Source organism: Echeneis naucrates, chromosome 3 (genome assembly GCF_900963305.1).
Source record: "Echeneis naucrates chromosome 3, fEcheNa1.1, whole genome shotgun sequence".
Taxonomy (NCBI): domain Eukaryota; kingdom Metazoa; phylum Chordata; class Actinopteri; order Carangiformes; family Echeneidae; genus Echeneis; species Echeneis naucrates.
In genome coordinates this window covers 11,568,044-11,596,008 of record NC_042513.1, presented here as the reverse complement: position 1 = coordinate 11,596,008, position 27,965 = coordinate 11,568,044, and the positions used below count along the sequence as shown (strand labels likewise).

Below are 27,965 nucleotides of genomic sequence, written 5' to 3'. Positions count from 1 at the left end.
CTAGCAACAGCTTCGCAAATAGTTCATCAGTTGCATGTAAAATAAATTCCTATTAATGCATAATGAGTTGGTTTTAATGGTCAATGAATAACCATGACTAGCCAACATATCAAGCATTATTCATCTGTTAATCTGTTATTTATGTTAACGATCATCTTGCAATGAAGGCTCGGTCTCAATTTACATGTAGCACAAATTTTTATTTGTGCCACATGTTTTTTAATTTTGAGATGATCAACAAGAGGAAATGTGAAATAATTTGTGCTTCTGTTTACCTCTTTTTAATGTTAACCATTATGTTAATATTAAGGGTTGGATCATTGTGGTAAACTGCTCATGGCACTAATTTTCCAGCTGGATGCAATTAAATTGCAAAAGAAATAGGACAGAGCTATTTATTTATTTTATGATTTTATTTTATTTTTTTGCTGCTTTCTATTCATCTCAATGTGCTGACTTTTCATTATTTCTCATTTTTGACATTTATGCAAATTTCCTGCATCACTCCCATGATCAAGCATTGTGTCTGCAGCTAAAGATTTACAAGGCACGGTTTGATCATTCACTCTCTCCAAATGTAAACAAACCTGTCCCCCACACTGAACATGCTCATATACGATGCATCAAAATTCACAGATTATATCTGCTATATTTAGGCAGCATACGGTTGATGCTCATGTGTCAATTAGGCCAGTAATAGGTACAATCTGCTGTCACTTTCATAAAGTATACACACTTGGATGAATTACTGTACGCAGCCCTAAACTCATATTTGTAAGAAGCTTGTCATTAACGTACTGTGACACCATAAAACAAAATCTCTTACACCTAGTCCATCATATTATCCCCTAACCTAACACATCCAGGGCCACACAAACACAACTGGAGCTAAGATTTTAAAATGTATTCTTAGACACACACACACACACACTAAGTGCGCAGTGGCACCCTGGGGATAGAGCTGGCTTTGATGTCTTCAGCACATACAAATACAGAGATGGAAAAAGAGAGAAGGTTTTGGCTGCAGTAAGGAAACATGATACACAATGTGAGATTAGTCTCTGTTAGACAGAACATTTATACATGGGGGCACATATTAAAGTAGTCTATGAATCGCTGGGATGGGAAACAACCATGTAAATGGACTGATGTGCTTAGTCTGATTCACACCCTCTGGTCTCTTTACACCCATAAAGGGGTACCCTGGCTTGGCTTCCCTTGTTTAAAGCTGGAATATGAGTCTCATATGAGTATTTCTACTGAATGACAAAACAGGCTACAAGGATAACTGCAGTTCAAACAGAGAAGCTATGTGAGCATATGAAATGAGAATAGCCCCCCAAAAGGCTGCCAAATTATTTAGAGCTGTTTGCCGGGTAGATTTTTTTTTCTTATGCAACCTCAGAAAAATCATCCTAGTTTATGCTATTTTGGGAAAGATAAAGCTTTGTGTGCCTCTTTTAAGCCGATGCAATCCTCCTTTATTAGCGGGTAATGATTTTGGTTTTGCAGCGATTCAATAAGACAATTGTCAGTTTCAGACTGATACAGAGGGCAAGAGCCGAGCGTGTTTCAAGTAATTATTTTAAAGTCATCTTAATATAAAATTTTAATTTTCATCTTAACTTCAAATTATCATTTTTTCTTTTTTTTTTTTTACATACTGCCACACTAACAAAATATACTAATTGGCATCATCTTGAGATACAAGATATAATTTTGCATACTGATGTAAATTATTTTTTTCCCAATGCCATTCATCTATGGTGGTGATATTGCTTTTAGAGCTGCCAAAACAATCAAAAATCTATCATGTTTTGCCTTCCTTGGCAATGTGGCTTTCTCAAGTCAAAGCTGTAACATTTATCAAACCTTATGTTTGCAGTTTTTTTTTTTTTAAACACCTGCAGTAGTTGCTTTCACGATTATTTTCCATGAATAATGCACAGACAAGAATATCGCACTGTGATGGGGTTTGCTGCTTTCAGGTGTTGTCAGGACATCACTCCAAAATCACATCTGTGCGAGCTCTCTAACTTAAAGCCAAATGAAGATTCACTCTGTCTGGACCGTCAGCAGTGGAAAATAACAGACTGTGCTGCACTTTGTCTATATGAAGATACCTGAGCGGCTACATGGTTACTTCAACAATCTCAGATGAAAGTATGAAAAAATATGTATATTTTAATCAAATTGAACAGGATTTTAGCTTTACCTTTAAATTCAGCAGCCAAACAAGATGACACCACAGCAGGGTTAAAAAAAAAATACTTTGTGTCTTCAGGGCAGCGCAGCGGCGTAGTTGTTAGCACTGTTCCCCCACAACAAGAAGGTCACTAGTTTGGTTTCTGGCCTGAGGCCTTTCTGTGTGGAGTCTGCATGTTCTCCCTGTGTCTGCGTGGGCTTCCTCCCACCGACATCATCTTTGGGTTAACTGGTGACTCTAAACTGTCTGTAGGTCTGAGTGTGAGTGGTTGTTGGTCTCTGTCTGTCTCTGTGTGTTGGCCCTGTGATGGACTGGTGACCTGTCCAGGGTGACCCTGGTAACTCTAACCCCGCGACATGGAAAGGAAAAGCGGTAGGAGATGGATGGATGTCTATTTCTGTATCACTAATGTTGTTTGATGAATACACTTAATAATATTCTGCAACATTGTAAATCTCACTTGTTTTATGAAAACATTAATGAGAGCATAAATAGAACTTACATAAGAAAATGTATGAATGAAAAACATAGGGGCTGTAATCAACAATTCTTCGATTCCCCCCACCCCCCCTTTCACTTTTGTACTTTACTTAGCCCGATTCTATCATTTCGATTCTATCAGAGCCTTTTTGGGTCAATTACAGCCTAATTTTTTAAACCTCTATTTGATGCTAAACAACTTTTTGTATAAACATGTTTTGTGTCTTAAATTGAAGTAAGTACTTGTACAGTGTACCAGTTGTAAATCTATAAGCATAAATGAATGTTAATAACCATGAAAATGGACGATATTCATTAGACTTTTTAGATTTCGTTGTTCCCACTTTAACTGTACCGAATTTCTAATCATCATACGTAAGTGCTGTTGTTTTACAGGGCAATTAATCCACATCTCTGCATCACTTTAAGAGCAAAATGTATCAAACATGATCTCACTACTTATGCCCCCACTGAGAGCAATAAATATTTCAAGTTTCATGACAAGTCATCCATTATTTGTCAAGATATTTAATTTTAGACCAATTAACTAACGGGCTGACATATATTTCCCAAGAGTCGCACAACTCTTCTGGTCAGCTTGCACTGGTATTGATCGCTGGGCAACGCTGAGAGGAGAGCTGCGAGGCTTACAAGAACATCCTCATATTGTCCCCAAATGGCTTGCATTCTAAGTTCAACATTGATTTAAATGATAATACACACATGGACAGTTATGAATGAATAATACAAATCCACAAAGCCCAAGATTAAAAATGTAATGCATCCCATATTGGTCACTGGCACTTAAATGTGGTGGCCTAATACCTTGGTGCATTATGATTCCGCATGAATTGCTGTTGTTAACAAAAAGATTGCATTAATATTTTAATCCAACAAGAGGATTTTAGATAGTGGAAAAATCAAACAATTAAGAAATGACAAAAAGGCTGCCAGCCACCTATTGTTCATAGACATTTGTTTAACATGTAATTATGCAGCATGTCCTGCTCGAGCCACACAGATGGGTGGGTGGGATGGGTGGGTGCAGTCATTCAAAGGGAATGACTGTACACCTACTTTTATTCGCTGTGTAAAGAAGAATGAAAATACATGTACAATACATTGTATAAAAATAAATATCAACCCATTGTTGCACATTGTCTGACTTGAAGCTGGTTAATTTCAGGGCCCCGAAGTAGAAACTGCTCTCTGCTGACCTGTCCACCCACAGAACAACAGCTAACACATGGAGTTTGGGCAAACAAAGGCCATGCTCTGTCTGAAATGTCTCATTTTCTGAAGGGAAAACATTTATTCTTACCCCTTGGAAATAACAGCCTGACAAAAAAGGAAAAAAATCAATGTTAAAACTGCTCTTATAAAAATTTCGTTCTGACAACTGATCACGACTGTATGTGTGAGCTCCGTGTTTTGTGAAAATGCATCGACTGACTGAAGAGTTTACACATTATTGGTGGTTGTTCCAGGCAAAAAGTAGTGAATCATCCAGAGTAACTTATAAATAAATACGATTCAGGATTTGTGCGTCGTATTAAATCACATTGCTTCTTGCTTGTGTGATTATCATTCAATTTCAAATCTGCAGTAACTTGAGTTGTGACCAGCTGGGAGCAGCGTAAAGAAGACATGAGCACAGCAATGATATAAATAAATGAGCAAGCCGATATGATGAACATGCTTGCAAACTGTTGTTCATTGACTCATCCAGCACTTATGGAGTAGCATGATCGTTCATTATGGAGTCAAGGTAGACTGATAAAATCGTAACAGCTACTGGGCTCTCATTTCAGTGCAGCTGCTCAAACTCTGATCTCTCAGACAAATCCCTCGAAACGACTGAAATCTGGAGGAAAAGCTGGAATGACTTTGGCATTATTTTGATTCATTGCCTGAGTAGCTGGAGCCTGACATGTTTTATCCCTCCATAATTTAGAGCACCATTGTTTTCCAAAAACGCATTTGAGGAGATCATTCCTTAAGGAGAACATGGTCACTCTACTTTACTTTTATCCCCAATACTCCTTCTGTTTGCCCTCCTCTGTGTTAATCCACAGCTGAAATTAATCCTCAGCAATGTGCTATTTTTCTCAATTTGGGCAACGTTTGTATTATATGCCCAGCTGTTTTACAAAATGACTCCTATTTTTTAAAATCCCTTTACACAGCCCCATTTATTTGTAATGCTGACACTCAACATCTTAAATCTTAATTATTCTTAGTAGTTCACAAGTTTTATAACCTCCTTTAATTGCCATCATAGCTCAACCACACCTGTTGGCTTGTAACTAGATGATGAACAGATTAAACGATATTGTCAGAAGTCATACAGTGAATAAATGCATTGGTGCTTTTGGGCTCTTTTATGGGATTTGTTGACAACAAAATAACATAAATGTTGGATATTTTTGTTATCTTCTAGAGAAAATGTCATCTTAACTTTTGCCCTTTTTTATGTTGTGCTGTGTTTTGTGTTGCGTGTAAAGTAGCAGCACGTGTCGGGATCAGTCAGACACCCACCCCAGTTAAGAATGGATAAATGTGCATCCATAGCATTTAGTTTGGTGCCAGTTGAGCCAGCCTAAAGCCAAATTACCTGTCATCATTGAAGGTGAACTGAGAAAACGAAGCTTAAATTACTTATCCAGTTTTTATAGCACGTCCTTCCTTCAGAGAAGAAAGCAATAATTAAGTTGTTATCAGCGAGAATGCGTCTCTTCGTGATCGCACAAGACAGCACGAGAACAAAGGATGGCTCAAGCTTTACTAGTGTATCTTATTGTGATTGTGATCATCATTCTTATGTATATTTAAACCTCTATCATTTTGTGATCATTTTACAACCACTAAAACAAACACAGGTTAAACATGATATCACAGTTAAATATTAAGAGCATAAAGTCTTGAAATATTCATACATTTTAGTCGTTGTGTGGAGGGTTGTGCCTTGTAGTTCACAAACAAAGATGAATTGTGTATCAGTTTAGGTATCATGGAGCCCCAGGAGGCAGAGTGTCACTCTACACAGGAATCTTTTTTTTTTTTTTTTTTTTTTTTACATAGTCATTAGCGTTTTGCCAAATGGCTAAGTTGACATCAGTGCTAATTAGCAGTGTTGCTTTGAAAGAGATCTGGTTATCAGCTTTTTGATTTGCAAATGCGCTCCAATGGGTCAAAGCAAGTATGACCAAACTGCAGTTTGCTCCGTAAAAATAATTTGCTATATTATAATAAATCAAGAGGAATAGGTTGGAAAGTAGCAACAAAACTTACTCTGTACATCAACAAAGAGAAGATAGAACCAAATGAAAGTTAAAAAAAATAAAATAAATACAGGATATTTGCTAATTTTATGTGCCTCTGTTGGTAAAAGTTTACAGTATGTTTATTTTTGATTTCTTCTGATTTAGTATTCCTCTGCACACATCATCCCCCCCCCTCCCCCCCCACGAATAGAAAAATAAATCTTAAAATATAGGTGAATACGTTTTTTCTTCTTTATGTACTTGATGTTCAATACTGTATTGATTTTGTGCTGCTTAACCGAAAGCTTCAATGTTAACATTTTGCAAAACACACTCTTTTTGACAAAAATGATGAGTGTGGATAGAACTGTCATATCTGTCTGTTTTATGCAAGAAAACATCAGCCAACAGCGTGTTACCTTTGCTTTGAGGGAGAACAGCCACCCTTACTTCACCTTCCAGCAGCTTTGTACAGTACCATCACAAAAAACCACTCATTACCACATTATTACAGCTCAGGGCTTCACCCGCACTCATTTGCAAACTTGGCCCTCGTTTTCATCACAACTATGCACCAGCAAAGTTTCATGAGTTTATCTTTTAATCTTTTAATCTTTTAATCTTTTAATTTTTCTGTAGTTTCGATGCTATTGCAGTAAAAAAAAGAAACAAAACAAAACAAGCTGAAACCAAATTGACAGACTTATAAACGTCTGTGAAATGACCTAAAACCACATGTGGTGCAGTTCCCGCTGCAGTCATTGTCTGCAGGACCACATTTGACTATGATATCGCACACGCGCACTGATTTCCTCTGTGAAAATAATACCAGCCCAGCCTCCCACCGTTATGCTTGGTAAAAATACAAGTTTCTGTGCCGCACTTCAGGATGTCCCTGCCAAGAAACGCTCTGGCACATAACCCCCTCAAAAATTGCAGATTTACACACAGTCAGAGGAAGTAATAGTGTGATGCCTGGTCATTGCTCAGTAAAACCCAGCAGCATCTCTCCTGCAGATCTGGGGTCTGTTCCACCGTTTCTCTCTCATTACATTATTACTTGGTCCCTCGCTCTGCGGTCAGGAATGGGATAAGGTGAGGTTCAGTTCAGCTCAGGGAAGCATATCCGCACTGAAGAGTCAGTCTGCCGACGGCAACAGGGCTGCGCCTCGGGCACAAGCCAATAGACATTTCAAACAGCTGTACTTCCATCACAGCTCATTTTTCGGTTTGATTATTTTGAAATTAGATTAGATCTGTATCATTTACAGCCTGTTCCACTGCTGCGCCTGCGTTGCTCTGTGGAGAATCGCGCATTAAAAACAAAAGCTTTGGGTCTTTTCGACTGATGCATTGATACATCCAGTGATAAGAGACAGAGCTGTTTCGGGGGAAATAAAACATCACTTAACATTTACTTACAGCACATACTCTGGAAAACATCCTACCAGGTTCATGATCGCTAATCGGTGTCGTTATAGCAGCAGGCTAGTGATTAACATATACAAACTTCTATCACGATAAAGCAATGGATGGCTGGCTTCCATTATTCACACCTAGTGGTTTTCTCATTAGTCCAGTTTATGTGATATAATGATCACATGGAAGCCAACAATTAGTACCGCTGACTCTCATTTTTTTTAGATTTTACAAATTGACAAGGAAATTATATCCAGATGCGGCATTAGCCAGCCAGTAAAAAAAAAAAAAAGAAAAAAAACAACAACAACATACACACTAATACTTCAAAACTGGCAGAGAATGGTAATTTACAGCTGTGACTTCCTCTGTCTATTCATCTTCATCAATAGTTCCCATCAATCCATCAAACATTTCTGTCATATGGGGTGTCGGAAACTTGGGCGCCAGTTCTGATCACTGCCCCACACCTCTGAACAGCCAGCATGAAAAGCCTCTGCACCTGCTATCATGATGTATGCACACGTGTCACATCTGTAATTTGCATTCTGCTGCTAATCCATTCTCAGGGAGAGGTTATTACCCTGCTTGCCAGTCAAACATTGCTGAAGAACAGACAAATATGCTGTCCGTGTGGACAAGTATTTATGGAGATGAATGGTAAGAAAAATCCCCACTGGGAGAAATAAACAGCGTGGGAGGTTACTGTAAATGTATCCAACCGTTTTACACACACGAGCACGTATTTCACATGCTGTAGGAGACATGGAAACTGCTTCCACTGTGTTGACGTGAAGACAGGTCGGTGACAGGCTCATAAGTGCATTACCAAAATCCTTTTTATGAATCTAGTGGTTATTTGCATGTGGTGGAATTTAACAGGTTTACTTGGATTGTCTCGCTTCAGTGCCACACACACAGTGTATTTATAACTTTGATTAATGGGGCCAGACTGAGAAACATGTCTTTAAATTTGATTTGACAATTAGATCAATAGTCTGGTTCTAATGTGTGAATAAAATCTATTTCCCTGTGCCGTTTTGCTTTTCAGACTGAAACATATGAAATTACGGCTGATAACTTGGCCTTACTTGTCCCTTTGGCGTTGCTTATTACGCAGATTAGATTCACTACTTGTTATTTTCAACCCCGCTGTTATCATGATGAGAACAAAATTAATTCTTACGTGCTAAAATCCACAGTGCATGTGGATGCATGTGAGTATTCAGAGGTATTTTACTCAGCAGTATCTTTGAAATTGCAATACAAGTGTACAGATCAATAGAAGTGCTTGTTGTGTGATGTCTGAAACTGTCTGTCTGTTTAACAAATGATTCTGTGGTGTAATGAAATGCAGCAACTTCCAGCATTCCAACATCCACTTCCAGAGTCCAATCAAACCACTGATTGTAACTATCTGCAGACAGATAGCAGTCGAAGGTCACAGAAACACATGTATGTCTCCTATCCTTTGACTCACCTCGTCAGTCTCCGCCTGCTTTTCTGTCCTCTCTCCCCCTCTGTCTACGGCTCCCTCTCCTCCACACTCCTTTCACTCACCCCCTCACCCCTCCACATGTCCCCTATGCAATAACTTTTTTCATTTGCTGCCCACGTCAATAATTTTGCTGCTTCTTTTCCAGGTCTTGATGTTCAGTTTTTATGACATTTCCTGTGATTTGGCTGAGCACACCTCCCTCTAATATCCACACATTTACAATCCAACATCCACTCAAATCACCGACTGTAACCCCCTACATACTGAGAGGAGTAGGTCACATAGACACATGCAGAGCAGTCTCAGTATCCATACACAGAATATTCATATTCATACATGACTGAATTCTCTCTCTCCATCTTACTTCACTATAGTATCCTGGAATGTAGGTTGCATTCGCTCGCAGGCAAAAAAAAATATATAAAAATTATGGACTATATCACAAATTTAAAAGCAGATATCTTCCTCATTCAAGAAACCCACTTACAAGGTTCAGAAGAAAAATCTCTACTAGAGCCAAATTTTAACCAAATCTTTTCCTCCTGTTACAACAGTAAACAAAGAGGAGTCTCCATTTTGGTCTGTAGGAGATTACTGTTTACTTTAAACAGAATGGTAACTGACCATCATTATCCAGGCATCAGTCTTTATCAGTTCTAACAACTGAATATCTATGCTCCTAATAACGATGATCCGGCTTTCCTCCACAAACCCTTTCTGCAATTATCCGACATACCAGTCACCACAACAACGACCATCGGAGGGGACTTTAACATAGTCCAGAAATCCTACAGAGGGAACACACCTTCTTCTCAGCAGTGCTTCACAGTTTTTCAAGAATTTCCTTTATCCTGTCAAACAACTCTATTCCACAAAAAATCAGCACCAGCATAGACCCAATTATAATCAGTGATCATGCACCGGTGTCCCTCCACCTTCAGTTATAATCCACCCTGAAACCGTCACTCACTTGGTGCTTTAACACCTCATTACTAAGGGATCCAGAATTTGACTCGCTAATAAGGAAGGAATGGAAAAACTTTTTGGAAACAAATGACTCTCCAAATTTATCTCCATCCCTGATGTGGGAAGCTCTTAGAGGCAAAATCATATTGTATTCCTCTTACAAGAAACAGGAACAACTGGCTGAAAAAAACATTGAGGATAAGATTAAATAACTAACAGAACAATATGCAACAAAACCGAACAAACAATTATGGACCAACTACAGAGTGTTAAATTACAACTAGAAAATATCCTATTAAAAAAAAAAAAAAACTGAGTTTATACTCCTGGAACTGGTGGCTTCCTTAATTAATTTATTCAACATTTTTGGTCAGGACAGTGACAGAGATCAAAAACACGTGTTACAATCGAGCCCACATCAACACAGCTGAAATTAAATGGCTTTTAAAAGAGAACGATCCAAGACTCCCTTCCAGCTATCGCCCTCTGCTATTGATCAATACCGATATCAAAATTATTTCCGAAGCACTTGCGTTTAGATTGGAGACAATAATCTCATTGATAATTCTCAATGATCAAACAAGTTTTATCAAAGGCCAGCACTCTGCAAATACCGTGAGAAAGCTTAATTTGACCAGCATGTCACAGCGCAGCAACACAGAAGCTATTTTTGTATCACTTGATACTGAAAAAGTCTTTGACAAAGTTAATTGGTCCTTCCTCTTTGCAACCCTGGCTGGGTGGTGGATGGAGGGTGTCTGGGTGTGGGTGGCAATCCTGTCCTGCTCCGACATGCGTTTGCTTGGGCCACCTGGTGCCTCTTGTGCTCCCACACACAGGGTGGTGGGCCTGGGGAGCCTGGGCCCCTGACCCAACTCTGGGCCCCGCTGATGGTCTCATTCATATTTAGGGAATGGCCACATACATCTGTGGTTTCTCTTGCCAACTCTTATTTTGAGTCACATCATGGGAAACTGATGAATCCTTACAAAAATGGGCTTAGCTGTTCTTTCATCACTATGTACTCCATCTTTGACTCGGCTCCTCCGTTGGGACACCTTCATTTATCTGGACTCCCATCTCTCCAGATATCTGCACAGAAACCCTCTGGACTCTCATAATCCTGAGTGAGGTGACAGGAAAAGCTCAGCATCCTTCACTCAATAGTTCCTACCAGCACCACCTGCTTCCCTTCTTCTGTCCATCCTTCTGCATCTTGTCCATCCTTTGTTGCCCTCTATATTCACTGAGGTGTAGCACTGCCCTCCCTGCCACACAAATGTCATTTCACACAGTAAAGATCAACAAACCAGGGAGGGCTGGTGATGGTCTCACACACACACACTGAAATAATAAAATATTCAGCTGCAAGGCTACAAGTGCAGCAATATCATAAAAAGTTGGCACACTCTGTGGTGTTAAACTATGAGGACAAATGCAGACAAAAAAAGAAATGCAGTAACTTCTTTTCTTTGGGGACAGAACATGAATGTGTGCATAACGCGCCAGGTCGAATAATTTGCATTTGTCCAAGTCACCTTTGTATAATTTCCCTGAAATCAGTGGAAATACACTAATAAAGAGGCATCACACTTCAAATAAACCTGCTATTTCGTTTGTCCACACCCATCTGTCCTCCCTCGTTCACAGTATTGTGAGAATATCACATCAAAACACTTGCACCAAAAACACAGTTGAAATCTCAGTGTGAGTAATCCCATCACAGGAGGGCTCAGACATGTAGGCAGACCCGCTTGATCCAGCAGACAGAGAGCACCAGGGAGATAACAAGCGTTAACGTCCCCTGGAGGAGACGTGAAACAACTTGGCAAGCCACATTAATTGATGCATGAGTGTGCATTTGTGTGAGGTGGTGTTTGGTGTTGGCGTCGGTGTGTGTGTGTGTGTGAGAGCTCCATCATTCCTCGAGGACCTTGGTCCATCATGCTCCTCCAAGGCTGTCAACAGTGTTTAAGCATAGTACAACCCAGCTTGCAGTCCAAGTCCCAAGGGCAGTCAGATGTAGCTGTATTTAACCTGACAGGCTGAGAAGAACAGAGCTTGTGATGTTGCGCCGGTATTGCACCTGCATTTTTATTTCACAGTATTCAACAAACAGAAGGACATTCAAGCAGCCAAGTCATTCTGGCCTGTGGGGAAGGATATGGTCACTCTTTGGTTTTATGGTTTTAAACTGACAACCACGAAATAGATTTAATACTACCAAGGCGCCAGAAATTCAGTGGCTGCAAAATGAATACACAAACTCAATGTCATTCATCTTCTACCTCTTACCAGTTTCTTGGTCAAAGTGAGCCAATCCCAGCTCACACTGGGTGAGGACAGGGTGCACCCTGGACAGGTCACCAGTCCATCACACAGAGACAGACAGAGACCAACAACCACTCACACCTACAGACACCAGTTAACCTAAACATGATGTCTTTGGACAGTGGGAGGAAACCCACACAGAAAGGCCCCAGGCTGGGAACTGAACCCACAACCTTCTTGTTGTGGGGGAACAGTGCTAACAACTACGCCGCTGTGCTGCCCTGAAGGCACAATGTATTGTTTTTTAACCCTCCTGTGGTGTCCTCTTGTATGGCTGCTGAATTTAAAGGTAAAGCTAAAATCCTGTTCAGACACACAATGCTGATGCTCACAGTAACTGCAACTTTTTTAGGGCAAACCAGGCATCTACTGTTATTACTGTTTGATTGTGACAGACGATTTCCTGTATTATAAAAGTGTACAGGGACAGTTGTAAGATGTGTAAAATACTAATGTGTAATTAATCGATGCTCATCTGACTTATTTGCCCGGTTTCATTTCATCTGAAGCCCTCTCTATCAGACACACCTGTCTGCCTTCATCTTTCTGATAGCTGGCACGCTACAAACATGTGCCACCATGGACATTTGACATGCAGCTAATTATCATTATCTTTACATGCAATCTGGTTTTTTTAGGCATAATACACAAGATTATTGTAAATTGTTTAATTTTCTCTAACGTTGCCATTATTTATTTTTATTTAATGAACAAGAACTGACATGTCAGGAGAAAAGGTCCCATAAAGATGCTGTTAAGCACAGCCTTAGACAGTAGACAGTACAGAAAGCCATACTAGTTTAAAAGAACTGGAAATAACTCAAGTAGAAGTGAAAGTCCTACTAGAATACTACTGCAGTGAAAGTATTCAAGTATCTGAAATTTACTGTACTTGAGTATTAAATGGAATTTTAATTTTAAAAATACTGATAGTAAAAGTATATTTATACATGTTTTCAAAAATGTGTTTATTAACAATTTACATATTTTCAAAAACCAACAAAAATAAAACAAACAACCAACACAGGTTGGTCCAGTTCCAGTCAATACACTGCACCAACAGTGCCTCAGTCTTTTATATTTTTAGCTACAGAACAGTGACTCCCATCATACTTGTTTGGATTTCTTGACATTTGCTCTCAGACAGTAGCTAAAAAAATACATCTGATAGAAAATGTTCTTTTTTACATTAAAAAACATCTGTGGAAATAACTTCACATTTGGCTCCTCTTTGTGTTAGCAGAAGGGATGTCTAACTGGGAAAGTGCACAGTGAGTATCAGCACTCTTAAGCAGTCTTTGATTTGAGACATTACAACTGTCCCGTGTTACCACGGTCCCCGGTCTCGGTTAATAATCGCATTAAAATCTGTTGTCTTGCCAGAGCAATTTCTATTCTTCTGCTGAAGCTTGTATGTTAACCAGTTAGCCCAGCCTGGTCGGTTCAATCAGTCACAGTATCTGGCCTGCCCCGAAGGAGGAGTACTGCCTGTTGTAACCGCTTGTCTCAGCCTGTCTTGTAGCTAAATGAGCCAGGATTAACTGACAGCACCATTGTTAGCATAATAATGTAAAAGCTGATCAGATGGAAATGTAAATAAAGTAATGGAAATCATATGCAGTATGGCCACTGACTATCCCATAATCACTGAACAGTTTATTCCGAGCCCCATGCTGATACTGTGTAGGGCCTCCCTTTGCTCTTTAAACAGCCTCAGGACTTTATGTCATGGCTTCCTCAAGATATAGGAAACATTTTATGATTCTGCTCCCTGTTGACACAATTACATGACAGCATTTTTGTAGGTTTGTGCCCTGCTCATTTTCATGCTGCCAATCTCCCATTTTACCACATCCCTCCGGTGTTTAGTGGAGTCAGAGCTGATGACTGAGGAAGTCACTGAATTAATTGCCATATTGGAAGTAGCTTTTAGAAGGCAGTTAACCATAGCAAGAAGGGATGCCTATAATAAGCAACAATACTCTGTTAGACTGCGATATTACAAATGATGACTAATTGGTATCAAGAGGAGCAGAGCCTGCCAAGAAACATTCACATTACGCCACCAACAGGCTGGACTCTTAAAATGAGACAATCTAGATTTTGTATTCATGCTGCTAACTCAGCAGAAACCCACTCCTGGTGTCCACTATGGGAAAATGCAGTTTAATGATTGCATTATCCGGGAAAATTAAAAATACATTTCACAAAATTAACTCTATTCTCAGATTACTAGGACAGTTTTATCTTTAGCCCTCTAAGCAGTTCAGCAAATATTTTATACAGTAGTAGTCCAGCTCGCTCTGCAACATGCAATATAGTGTTTAAGAGCAGTGATGTGGATTCAGATAAATATATTTCTTACTACAAAAAGGATCCATAGGTCACAGAAGAACTCCGCTGCTCTACAGAAGTCAGTGTGGAGTTCTGTAAATAATCTGCTCACAGAGGGAAAAGCCATTTGTCAACACATTTTTCTCAAAAGTTTTTCTGAACAGGATCACTTTCTTTCGAAGGAGTTTGCTACCAAGTATGGTTGGCTGGTTTTTGTGTGTTCTTTTAACTCCAAAAATATGATGATGGGGGGAGGACGTCATTCACACGTATTTTTCTTTGATAACTCATATTCATAAGCTCTTGTGATAACTGCTACTACCTGGCACAGCTTTAGACTCTGGACACTGCGTTTGTTTTGAAGTGTTCTTTCAAGACACAATTGTCAACATGGCTATTAGCTGAATGTTTGTTATGCGGTGAGAAAGGAATGCTTCATTATAAATTTGTCAGGATCCATTTTATTTTGTAGTTTGTGTTCTGTTGTGTTGCTGATAGATTTGCTTCCTGTTTTTTCCCTCCTCTGATCACATCCTGGCCCTGATGAGTTCCAGTGTGTCACTGTCTCACCTCTCCTGGTGTATTTAAATCACGCTCCACATTCCCTCCTGTGTCAGATTGTCTTAGTTACCTCCCTGTAGAAGCTCTCTCATGATCTGATCTCTGTTTTGGTATTTTTGACCTTTTGGATTTTTGCTTGTTCCCTGTGTGATTTATCTGCTTTTTGGGATTCTGACCATTTGTTTCCTTCTGGATTAAAGAGCTTGTTTTACGGACTTGGGTAGGCTACTCCCTTCGACTTAAACTAAACAATGGATACAGCAGATTTGGTTAGTGCCCTGTGGTGCACGCTGATTGACGCCAATGTGCTATGAGGAAAGAATGAATAAAAAGAGAAATTGTAAAAGCAAGCACCCGATTTGTGTATTTTTTTAAGATTTATATGTTTTAAAGTGATGATGAGAAGTAAAACCTTGAGCATGGACAGTTGTCATTGGCAGAGATAACCTATGTTTAGCCGATAAGATTCAATTTAAATCTTTCTGTCTTAAAATCTTTCGCTTTGGGTAAAAGGAGATTTATTTATTGTTTTACATTTCACTTATTTCACTTCACAAAACAAATGGTGGAAAAAACTGAAAACATAGTCTTGCTTTCATATTCTTTGCACCTCCACCTTTTTTTCCAGAAATCAGTCATATGTTCAAAAATCTTTGTGAAAATGTTGCAAAAATGTATTCGATCTTAGAAAAAAGGCCCAAGTCATTTATGAGCACAAATTGAGGTGAATGGAACATTTATTAAGGACGATTTTCAAATTTCATGCGAATTTCCAACTCAAGGACAAGGTGCTGGGAGTCCAAATAGACCACAGTGTCTGTGTTCTGTGGTCATGAAGGAACATGTTACCACCAACGTGAATCAGTGATATGTTTTGTCAATAACTGGAGCTTTGTGCCTGTAGTTCTGGCTATTTTTTTTATTTTTTGTAAGACCTGGAATTATAACATCGGCCTTCCACAGGTTTTTTTGTTTTGTTTTTTTTAGCAAAGACAGGCGAATAATCTGTAGCACCTTGGCTACATGGCTTGTACTTGTATTTTTTCCAATTCACTGGTGATTTTATTGACTATGACTTGCTCTGTCTTCTGTGTGTGTTTGTGTGCCACTTCCTGTTTAACTTGATTCTCACATTCTGTAGCGTTACTTCCTGGTCCCTGGTGTTTCCTGGTCCAGGGATTGCCCTAATACACCTCACTTGTGTCTGTCTAATCACCTCCCTCTGTCTATCCATACCTCACTTCACCCTTTTGTTTTTTATCAGGTGGTTGTAGCGTGTCTCACATTCCAACTCTCTTTTCTCATGTTGCTGGTTTTCCATCCTGTTTGGATTATTTGGCCTCGCCTTTGGCCTCCTCCCTTTGTGCTTCTGTTGTGCGGGCTGATTGCTTGTGAACTCAAACCAGATTAAAGTCTGTTGAGCTGATCCCCGAGCCTGAGAGTGGTGCTTTCAGGTTTTTACCCCATTCATGTTCATTACATAAAGACTACAATTTCTGTTTTAAATTATAAAAGGATTTATCTAAAGGCTGATTCATAAACACCCCCAGAAACCAAAAGCAAGGAACACTACATTTTAATGTATATATTTCATAGTGATATATTTTTCTGATATTATATTTAGACTGAACATGTAGCTCCATTAACTGAGAGGTGCATTTAGCCTCCTGTGGCCGACCTCAAAACTGTGGGCTGGCACACAGTGGCTCCAGTATAACTATTATCAACAGGGAGCAAAGAGGCTCGACTGTGTCAACTCCAACCACAGGGGTCCAAACTAGTCTTGAGACCAGAAAATAGCCAAGCTGCTCTCTGTTAATAACAGTGGCACTAAAGAAGTAGCTTGTGAACTTTTCGATGAGAACAAGTTATTGTGGGCTATGGTGTGATACACTGTGAATGTTGTTTACACTGAATGGGGACACAACTTATGAGAGCAAAATGAAACGTTAAGTCTTCAGTCACTCTACACCTGCGTGTGTGTAAATGTGCCTCGGCTTAAAGCATTTCAAAAAGACTGCATTTGGCTTCCTTTCACAACACAGCAGGAATATCTAAATTAAATGGATAGTTAGACAAAGGGCCTCGAGCCAGGAGCACAAAGGATCATTTAGTGTTTGTTACCTGTCTCTTTTTGTTTTTTCTCTGTGTCTTTGTTATTATTTTGTGCCTCTTTTTGGTTGTTTTCTCTTTTCTTGTAATTGGTTTGTGATATCTCTGCTTGTTTTGTGTCTTTTTGTGGTTGTTTTGAATATACCTGTATTTATTTACCCTCTGGGATCCTTTTAGGCCTCCTTGAGATCGATTCACATCTGATTGCATTTATCCTTGTGTCACTTTGCAGTTGTGTTGCAATCGTTTATAGTCAGTTTGCTACTGTTTGTGTTTTTTTTCTTCATTTGGGCCATTTGTATCTTTTTGTTCACTTTGATTCTCTCATTAGTCTATTTGTGGTTGTTTTGCACTGTTTGAAACTCAAGAATCATTTCCCACTGTTACGGGCCGCTGCTGTGTCTCAGGACCCAGATGCTCCACCCCCTCTCTCTTCATTGGTGTGGCCTGTTTTCAGATGGCCAATCCCAGCCACCAAATCAAGAACCAGGCGCTACAAAACCCCTGCCAGCCTGTCAGTTGGGGCAGCTCACCTCTGTGATGGGAGCTATGTGCGTTGTGAAGGCCATATTGTAGCGCCCGTTGAGTTGTTGTAGCCACTGGTAGCCTGTGAAACATTGAGGTGAGGCCAGGGTTGGAGAGTGCTGGGTAATGGCCAGTTTTTCTGATTCCCTTCCCAGGAAGGTGGCTTCGGGGTGCAAGGGTGCTGACTCTGTTGTATTTTGGTTTTCAGTTAGTTTAGGTAGCCAGCATTTGCTTTCAGCATCCACCGGCCCTCTTCCTTGGTTTGTTCTGAGTTGTTGTTAACCATTATTCAAAAATTTTAAGTAACAATAAGCTGCTTTACTTTTAACAACTGTCCTCTTTGTGTTCTCTTTTCCCTTGGGAGCTGGGTTGTAACACCGACACTTTGATTGTTGTTCTGCATCACTTTAAGACATTTATTTGGAAAACAATAAAAGTGAAAAGTAACTTTTAACAGTGGCCCAAAGGCCACAATCACCACAACCAGGGCATGAATATTTTTGTGTGTGTGTGTGTGTGTGTGTGTGTGTAGGTTTGAATAGAAAGCCTGGAATAGAGCAAACCTTACAAAGGGCAAAGTAATCAGGACCAGAAAACCTTCTACATGAGGGTTAATGACAGAGCGGGGGAAATAATCCCTAAAAGGTGCTAATGATGTATGACATTAGCTCCTGGGAGCTGTTAAGGGATATAATTGGATAAATCATCCCAAATAGCAGGAAAAAAAGACATCTTATTAGTCAACGTTCTCGTTTTGACATGTGGCAAATCTAGAAAATTCAGTGACGAATACTGTAGATACTACTGTAGAGAGAAAAGGTTGTATGGGTCACAGCAGCTGGGTTAAAAATAAAAGGCCAAAAACAGGCTAGAAATATTCAGGACTCGTTCTGTGTGGGAAGGGATTGTGTGTGTTTTGTTATTTGCAAATTAACTAAAACTAACTAAAATTAACTAACACCACATCACTGAAAGTATAACTGAATGCACAAATTCAGAAAAAAAAACCTAATAGATGTTGACTCCAAAATAATTTTCTCACTTCTTGCACAGTTTATTTTGATAGTGAATGAAAGTAAATAATCAAAATGATCATTCTGGATCCCCTTTGCCTTTTAACATCCATACATAGCTCCAGTGATAACCATCACAACTGTAAACACTAATCTGAAAACTTCAAAATGCTTCAAAACACTTCAGAATGAAGTGTTACATCACTGGGCAAACATTCATGACATTTGTGACAGACTTGAGTACCAGTTTACTTTCACAGAGACAAAATGTCAAATATATCTTATCTGCCACATTTGGCAGGCATCTCTGATTCAGGGCAGTGTGAAAATTTTCCACTCATATCGGTTTATTCATATTGAGACAACTCGATCCAGAAAAGGCCAATTTATCATGACAGCAAAGCTGGATGCTTGAATAAGCTTCCCACTTAAAATGTGCACAAAGCCTGGTGAAAAAACAAAATAGAGTAGTGTTAGTAAGAGAGTGGTTGAGCCAAAGAAACAAACAGAAACTTGAATGAGTCCTATTCAAAATGTCTGCAGTGATTTGAAGCTGGCTATTGAGGCAGAGACAAACTGCACATTTTCACCAGTAAAAGAAAAACTCCCTAAAGCAATATTATATATAAACAAAGACACACTTAGGAACAGCTGAAGTTGTAATTTCAGCCTCAAATTAATAATTAATTCATTAAAATGAATTAATTAAATTGAAATTTTTCCATAATAAAATGGGTAAAACAAAACAAAAAAAAATATGAATAAATCACGCTGTGTTGAAATTTTCATCATACAATATTCTGTATCAGTTGACAACTACAAATCCCAGTTTACTTTGTATTCAGTGTAGCGCACTTGAGAACGATATGGAGTTTGAAACCTTTCTGAAGTCAAGCAGACAGACACTATTCATTTTAAAAGTCATGGCGATGGATTTTCAGTCTGAGGCTATAGCATGAGCTGTGTCCAGGGAGTCAGCCTCAATATTGTTAAGCTAAATCTATCAGGATCAACATAGACTGTCCACAAGGGGCTGCCAGAAAAGAATGTAAATGAGGATTTTTTTTTATTATTATTATTATTTTTGGTATAGCGTGCTCAGATATGACAAAAGAAAATAACCATATCAAGTACAGCATGAGGAGAGAAAGCTTTCTGTGGATGCCTACATATTTGAAGAATTCTCCATGTGGTGCAAAATTACATGTTATGTAAAGTTTATCCTACAGTTGTGCCACCAAGGGGCTAAAATGAACCCTGTATATACAGAATGTAAATGTTCCTATTTTTGTAGGAGCGAAGAGGCCAAACAAAGACTTAAATGCCATATAGGACTGAGTGTGGCTGATAGGAGGAGTAAATTATGGTGGACCGAGCAAGATAAAGGGTGTAAGGAGGGGAGGAGACATCAAGAAATAGACAGAACAGAAGGAGAGGAAAACCTTGCTTTGTCTTTTTTTTTTTCCAGTGTTCAACTGGGCGTGAGACTGGGAGTCAGCAGCAGGGAAAGAGTGTGGTTACAGCTTGTGGTTTTCACCAGGCGCTAACATCTCAACACTGCTCTCAACAAGGAGGAACAGTGGGGACAATACAGACCCTTCAAAACGTAAGAACTCATGTTGGTGCCTCGCATTCCTAACAGGACAGACTGAAAAATAAAAGAAATGCTACGTGTAAGAAGAATTTAAGATAACCTTAATCCAATCTGTTCCATTCCTGAACCACATGGAAAGAAAGCACATGTCTCACAGATATGGAGGAATACTCCCACATGTGCACCCTGTTTTGTTTTTTGTTTTTTTCTTTTTACACTTTTGTTCTTGTGCACATTTAACACACAACATATGGAAATGAGTGACTTTTAGAGATGCTGGTACACTTTTTGTTGTAGGATATCTGTCTTCCTTTGTTTCACACCTTTATGCTAAATTAAGAAAACCATAACCCTTCTCATCAACAAACTCAGAAAGGCATCCAGGAGAGAACATACCACCACAAAGAACAATCAGTTCAGATCCAATGAAACTAACGATGTGGATTGGCAGCAAACAGCACAAAGTCATAGCTCTCAAGATGAATCTCAGGGTCCAAACATTATTCACAGACAAATATACCCAAGTATAGAAAAATGCAATATCTTGCAATGTTATTGAGAGTGATGAAAAAAAATTCTGCACATCCAACATCCAACACATCCACTGGCAAGGACATACTTAAAGCCATTTATTAATTTATCTTGATATAGAGCTGGATGATATGCCCAAAATTTATATCACAATATTTTTTTTTTGATTCTGATGCAATATCATTCTGATATGAATATCATACAGCTCGCAGAAAACTGGCAAATTTCTGAAAATTTGTTTCCTAAATTTATGAAACCTTCTCCTATAAAACTATACAATAATCTCATAGTAAAAATGATACAAGTAAATCAATAATTACCTTTTGTGAAAACTGATTTCACAAAACGTCAACTTTGTCAGCATTAAAATCTTTAAACTTACTTTAACTTGTGTAAACCAATTGTAACAAAAGTGCTTCAGTCATGATAAAAAATAAGAAAAGTTCTCAGCATTGCGCGGTAATGCAGAGAAAAGTTTATCTGATGTTTGACAGCTGAACCTCTTCCACACTTCTGAGTTAGTCTCTTCTCGCTTATCAGCGATTCTGTCTGCTTTATTATGACTGGTGGAAGCTCATTCAGTCACATTTGTGTTGCTGTCAGAGGTTCACATTTAGCAGCTAACACTTACTGCTTCTGATCTGAACCTGTTACTGCCTGTGGAGACATCATGATGTAACAATCCTAAATTAAAATTCAATTCAATCAGGTCACTCTCTTGTGGTCTGTAAATGGCCTGTAAAATTATATTTCTCACTATATGACAGTATATTCTTCCTGTATGACACTTGAAAATGTATTAATCAAATTCACATTTTTCCATGACAAAATCGGTAAAACAATAAAAAAAAAAAAAATGAATAAATCACGCTGTGTTGAAATTTTCATCATACAATATTCTGTATCAGTTGACAACTACAAATCCCAGTTTACTTTGTATTCAGTGTAGCGCACTTGAGAACGATATGGAGTTTGAAACCTTTCTGAAGTCAAGCAGACAGACACTATTCATTTTAAAAGTCATGGCGATGGATTTTCAGTCTGAGGCTATAGCATGAGCTGTGTCCAGGGAGTCAGCCTCAATATTGTTAAGCTAAATCTATCAGGATCAACATAGACTGTCCACAAGGGGCTGCCAGAAAAGAATGTAAATGAGGATTTTTTTTTATTATTATTATTATTTTTGGTATAGCGTGCTCAGATATGACAAAAGAAAATAACCATATCAAGTACAGCATGAGGAGAGAAAGCTTTCTGTGGATGCCTACATATTTGAAGAATTCTCCATGTGGTGCAAAATTACATGTTATGTAAAGTTTATCCTACAGTTGCGCCACCAAGGGGCTAAAATGAACCCTGTATATACAGAATGTAAATGTTCCTATTTTTGTAGGAGCGAAGAGGCCAAACAAAGACTTAAATGCCATATAGGACTGAGTGTGGCTGATAGGAGGAGTAAATTATGGTGGACCGAGCAAGATAAAGGGTGTAAGGAGGGGAGGAGACATCAAGAAATAGACAGAACAGAGGGAGAGGAAAACCTTGCTTTGTCTTTTTTTTTTTCCAGTGTTCAACTGGGCGTGAGACTGGGAGTCAGCAGCAGGGAAAGAGTGTGGTTACAGCTTGTGGTTTTCACCAGGCGCTAACATCTCAACACTGCTCTCAACAAGGAGGAACAGTGGGGACAATACAGACCCTTCAAAACGTAAGAACTCATGTTGGTGCCTCGCATTCCTAACAGGACAGACTGAAAAATAAAAGAAATGCTACGTGTAAGAAGAATTTAAGATAACCTTTATCCAATCTGTTCCATTCCTGAACCACATGGAAAGAAAGCACATGTCTCACAGATATGGAGGAATACTCCCACATGTGCACCCTGTTTTGTTTTTTGTTTTTTTCTTTTTACACTTTTGTTCTTGTGCACATTTAACACACAACATATGGAAATGAGTGACTTTTAGAGATGCTGGTACACTTTTTGCTGTAGGATATCTGTCTTCCTTTGTTTCACACCTTTATGCTAAATTAAGAAAACCATAACCCTTCTCATCAACAAACTCAGAAAGGCATCCAGGAGAGAACATACCACCACAAAGAACAATCAGTTCAGATCCAATGGAACTAACGATGTGGATTGGCAGCAAACAGCACAAAGTCATAGCTCTCAAGATGAATCTCAGGGTCCAAACATTATTCACAGACAAATCTACCCAAGTATAGAAAAATGCAATATCTTGCAATGTTATTGAGAGTGATGAAAAAAAATTCTGCACATCCAACATCCAACACATCCACTGGCAAGGACATACTTAAAGCTATTTATTAATTTATCTTGATGTAGAGCTGGATGATATGGCCAAAATTTATATCACAATATTTTTATTGATATGAGCATCATACAGGTCACAGAAAACTGCTGCTGATCTGAACCTGTTACAGCCTGTGGTGACACCATGATGTAACAATGTAGCCCGTTGTTTTCTGCTCTTTTTGCTCAGCTAGAATGCCATGAACTGATGGCAGCACCATTCAATGAACCACAGTCAGTTGCAAGTGTTTTAAATTGTGTAATTGAAACATTGGAATGGTATTTTAAAATCATATTACCATTATTGAAACATTTTCTATCAAAATATATACTTTTATTTAATTATTGTCCAATCCCATGTTTATCTTTGTACCCACTCATTTAGTACTGAGTAGGATACTTTGTCAAAAGTTAAAAGTAATGATTGGCCTTCTGTTTTTTTTTTGTTTTGTTTTGTTTTGTTTTTTTTAAGAGGGTATGGCTGAAACAATGAAAGCAATATTTGATTGATGCAGTTAGTGAAAATGTGTAATAATCTTAAGTGTCAACTGAAATTCATTTTGAATATAACCAGAATATACTTTGGAAATAACATATGTGACCATTTAAAAATAGAAGATTCACACATCTAATGTTTTACTTATCCTGTGATTGTTTGACGTTCCACTTCTTTAGTTTAACCCCCCAGCACCATTAAAATTTTATCTTCCTGTATCTTATCCAATACTGGCACAACATTTAATTGATATTGGTCTTATCATGCATTGCAGTTTTAGATCTGCTTTAGTTTACTGTGTCTATAATTGATTGTCTGCAGTGTAGTGCCCTCATAAGGTTTATCACAGAAAAAATCTTCTTGTTTTCTTTCTTTCTTCTTGCTCCACCTCTCACAGCACACAGATGGTCCACAAACACTGAGAGTGTATCTTGCAGCTCTGCCTTATGGTACATTTATCTCTGATTTCCCTTATGATACAATATATTTTTCACTTTTGTGCTGCTGCATCATATTAATGAAGCTCAGAATCAGGCGAAGAGATGCCTTAAGTATTTTATGTTATCGTATTTTATGTTTTAAATCCTGTGCCTCTCAGCCCTTTCTTTTTCTTCCGGTAGGGCTGAAGAAGTGCAGCTGAAGGAACGTGAGGGTGAAAACAAAAGAAGACAGGACTGACTGAAATCTGTCAAAAAATGTAGTAAGGCACCAGGGAGCCGAGGGGAAAATTGGGCGAGTGGATACAGCGGAGAGCAGTGTGCACACACCAACACACACACACACACCTGCAGGCAGCAGTACAATGCAGCCTTGTTATAGCCTCTTTCAGTAGAGCCAGTGTTCAGGGAGAGTTGCCACACCTAAGGAGGACCTCAAGCCAGCCATAGCGGGCTAAATAACACCAGCTGTTAAAATTGCAAGGATTAAATCCAACCTCGACTCTCAAACATATTTTCACTGCCTCCTGTAAGCTACCTTGTATGGTGCAAAGCTTCAAGAAAGACACCCACACTCAGAATGGTAAGTTTGGGTGCGGGCACCAACTTTGGTCTCAGGCACCTAAATGTAAACAGAGGGCAGCTGCCAACTGTCCTGAGCCATCACTTCAGTCATGCTGGAGCTGACGAAATGTGGGAGGACATGGAGAAAGGAAGTTGCCTCCTTCTCTTTACTGTCAATGTGAACTTCCCAGAATGTGTCGAGGCAGTCGCAGACTGTCACTGTTAGAGATTGCATGAGCAGCAGCCATGAGTTTATACATAGAACATGAGCTGAGCTTATTTCTGAAGAGAAAATGTGGCTTTAAAGATTTTTATATTGTTTTATATCTATTTGTCTTTAATCCTGGCTTACAACTGACTATCACAAACAATATGTTTATTTTTGTTTTATTAATAGTCAAAAATGACTATTAACCCAAACCCTAACATTGATTTATAAATCAATTATATCATTTTATTATTTAATTAATCCATTCATTCATTTTCTAAGTTAAAGTTGGCTGATTTTCTTCAATATAGCAAAATTTTAAAGTAAACTCGATTTCCAGTTTATTCAGTGCCTTTAGCTCAAACCACTACAAAAGAATAATAAAACAGTCCTGCAAATAACCTTCCTACATTATGAAGTTCACCTTTCTTTTAATTATTTTACTGAGCTTTTGACTGAACTTCATGGTCCCTCTGGATGGTAATTTCTGCTACTGATCAATTGGGTAGTCCAATATTATGGAAAGGAGTTGTGAATTATATTGAGTGGACATGAAATAATAGAAACACCTGTCACCATAACACAATACAACGTGACCATCATAAGCTGAATCCTACAAAGGGCCAGTTTCATTAAAACTTCTTTAAAAGAGATATGAGCAGCAGCTCAGGGGTTAATGCTAACTCGTAACTTCTAAAGGAAGGGTAAGCTTTTAGTATTCATATGGGTTTAGTACAGAGCACAGTAGCCTAGCTCAACTTAGAGTGAGAGTTTTTCTTATGATTTTTATTCAAATGGCTTTTTCCTATTTAATTACATTTCAATCTAGTCTGGTCTGTATATGGCCTGAAAATGGTATTTCTCACTATATGACAGCATATTCTTCCTGTATGAAACTTAAGAATTAGCGCAAAAAGTATAATCTATGAAAAATTCTGCAGGACTGATGCAGAAACCTTTCCCTTTGCATTGATGATTTCTTTCAAATCCCACTGATGTAAAGATAGAACAAATTCAATACAAGACAGCAAAATGGGCCCAGGCATACAAGGAACAGCTTCCTCTTTTATCCTGTTTAAGGACAGATTTCTCTTTCATACAGCCTTACTGCCTTCATTAAAGTTGAGATGAATTTTTAATGTACCACATGGAACCGCCTGACAAAGAAGAATTTAAGACTTCTGCTAACCTAACATAAGGGCACATTGTAGGGCAGTGGATTCCTTTTCACGTTTCCAGCCATGGAGCAAATCAGTGAGGCCTTAAGCTCTTGAAACCCCTCCAGAAAAAAAAGAAAACTTATGGGAGGGAATAGCTTGAGGAATGGTTGGTATTCTGAAATGTTGTTCTTCTCCACAAGTTTATTTCTGTCTTTCATCGAGGTCCAGGGAAACGTTCCCCAGCCAATCAGAGAGCTTCATTCTCCTACATCACCACATTTCCACATTGACCACATTCTAATGAAACGTGACTGTACAATGGCAAATCATACTACCATTTATAAGCAAATCTACTTCTACTGCTGCTGAACAGTGCTCTCAAGTACTGTTAGCATAATCCCTCTGTTAAATAAAGCAACATTCATCAGCCATTCATACAACATTAATGAAGACAATACGTCATCCTTCTAATTAGACTAATTTAGCCTTCAAAGCTCCCAATTCATCAAGGATAAACTTCACAGCCACTGGCAGTACAATACAATACATGTGTCCACTATACTAAATTACAATGAAAAAGAATGAGAGGTGGAGAAGAGATATGAAGAAAAAAACAGCCTTTCACTTCAGACAGTTCTTTTGTTCAAATGGAAATTGAGAAAAAATGTAAAAATGACTTACCACTCACTTATATTTCACGGGTTTCTCCCTCCAGGCTGTCTCTCTTCTTCCCTCAGTGTATGACAAAACTTCTCAAACTGTTTTTTACCACAGACTCTCTCTCTCTCCCTATCTCTCTCTCTCCCTCTGTGCAACATGGATGCACATGTGACTGCCACTGGACCCATCAAACAGCAAAAAGGTGGCATCTAGTGGTGACTTCAGATAGAGCACTTAAAAGGAATAATCATCCTTTGCAGAGTTGTTGGACCAAGGACAATTTCCAAAAGAAATGTATAGGCTAATTTGCTGTGATTCCGTGAGTGATTTAAAGGCAGGAGCTGATGAATACAAATAAAAACAAATAGTTCTGACTGTCCACAAACACCGAACTGGTTTCTAAATTATTTTTCATTAAAGTAAGCCGAAGATAATATTTTATATATATAATATATATATATGTGTGTGTGTGTGTGTGTGTATGCACTCCATCCTTTTTTTCTTCCCCCTTCATTTATTTGCAGATTAATTTACATTTGTACTTGTGACATTAGTTCTCAAGGTGAACTCAGTAATGATGAACTTCATGCAAATGAAAAGAAATCACACATGTTCCACAAGTAAGAGGAATCTTGCAACAAAGGAACAAGCACACGCAGGCAGCAGTTAAACACTTGATTTACCCAATTACTGTGCACTTTCACCAAAAATGTAAGCAAGCGTAAGCGAAGAATGTGGAGACTGGTAGTATCATTAGTATCACAAGTGTGATGTCGACAGCATGGAGACGCGGAAAATTGATTGATTGACATGAGAGCTGGAGTGTCCCCAGGCTTGATGTGGTCAAAAGTAAGAGTGAGGCTGGCAGCCATCTTAAATGCAGGTGAGCGGGGCCGCACTGGTGTGCCACGTCTCCACTGACAAACTGTCACCTACAGACACGTCCAGAAAACACAGCAGACAAAACAACGCAACAGAGAGCAACCCCAGGGTCATTACACATATCTATAGTGTGCTCTGAGGACTTTGATGCAATTTTTTGATTTTTGATTTTGATTGCAATGTTTTCATCAAATACATGATTCATGTATGTTTATTTTCAAATATAGTGAGTATTTTCCTTTACTTTTTTTATATAAAGTATTTATCTTCCCTTCAATCAAATGTACCAATGTTGCTTCTTTTTCTCAGACAGATATCTGTTCACAGTCTGGCACTATAGAAAGCTGTTTTCAAATTAATCTACTGTGCATCATCTAAATGTGTGTGTGTGTGTGTGTGTGTGCAGTTTCTGAC

At 38.7% G+C, this 27,965-nt stretch overlaps 1 protein-coding gene across 2 annotated transcripts in view; it reads right to left on the bottom strand.

Moving 5' to 3' along the window:
- The window catches only part of tspan4a (tetraspanin 4a), a 120,945-nt gene extending 94,197 nt beyond the window's left edge, over window positions 1-26,748 (bottom strand). Inside the window, exon 1 of one of the 2 annotated variants that reach the window (XM_029498161.1) lies at window positions 26,691-26,748. The gene's annotated coding sequence lies outside the window, so the exon portion shown is untranslated. The remainder of the gene's footprint in view (window positions 1-26,690) is intronic. The other variant, XM_029498162.1, reaches the window with a different exon arrangement.
- Between the last annotated feature and the right edge of the window lie 1,217 nt (window positions 26,749-27,965).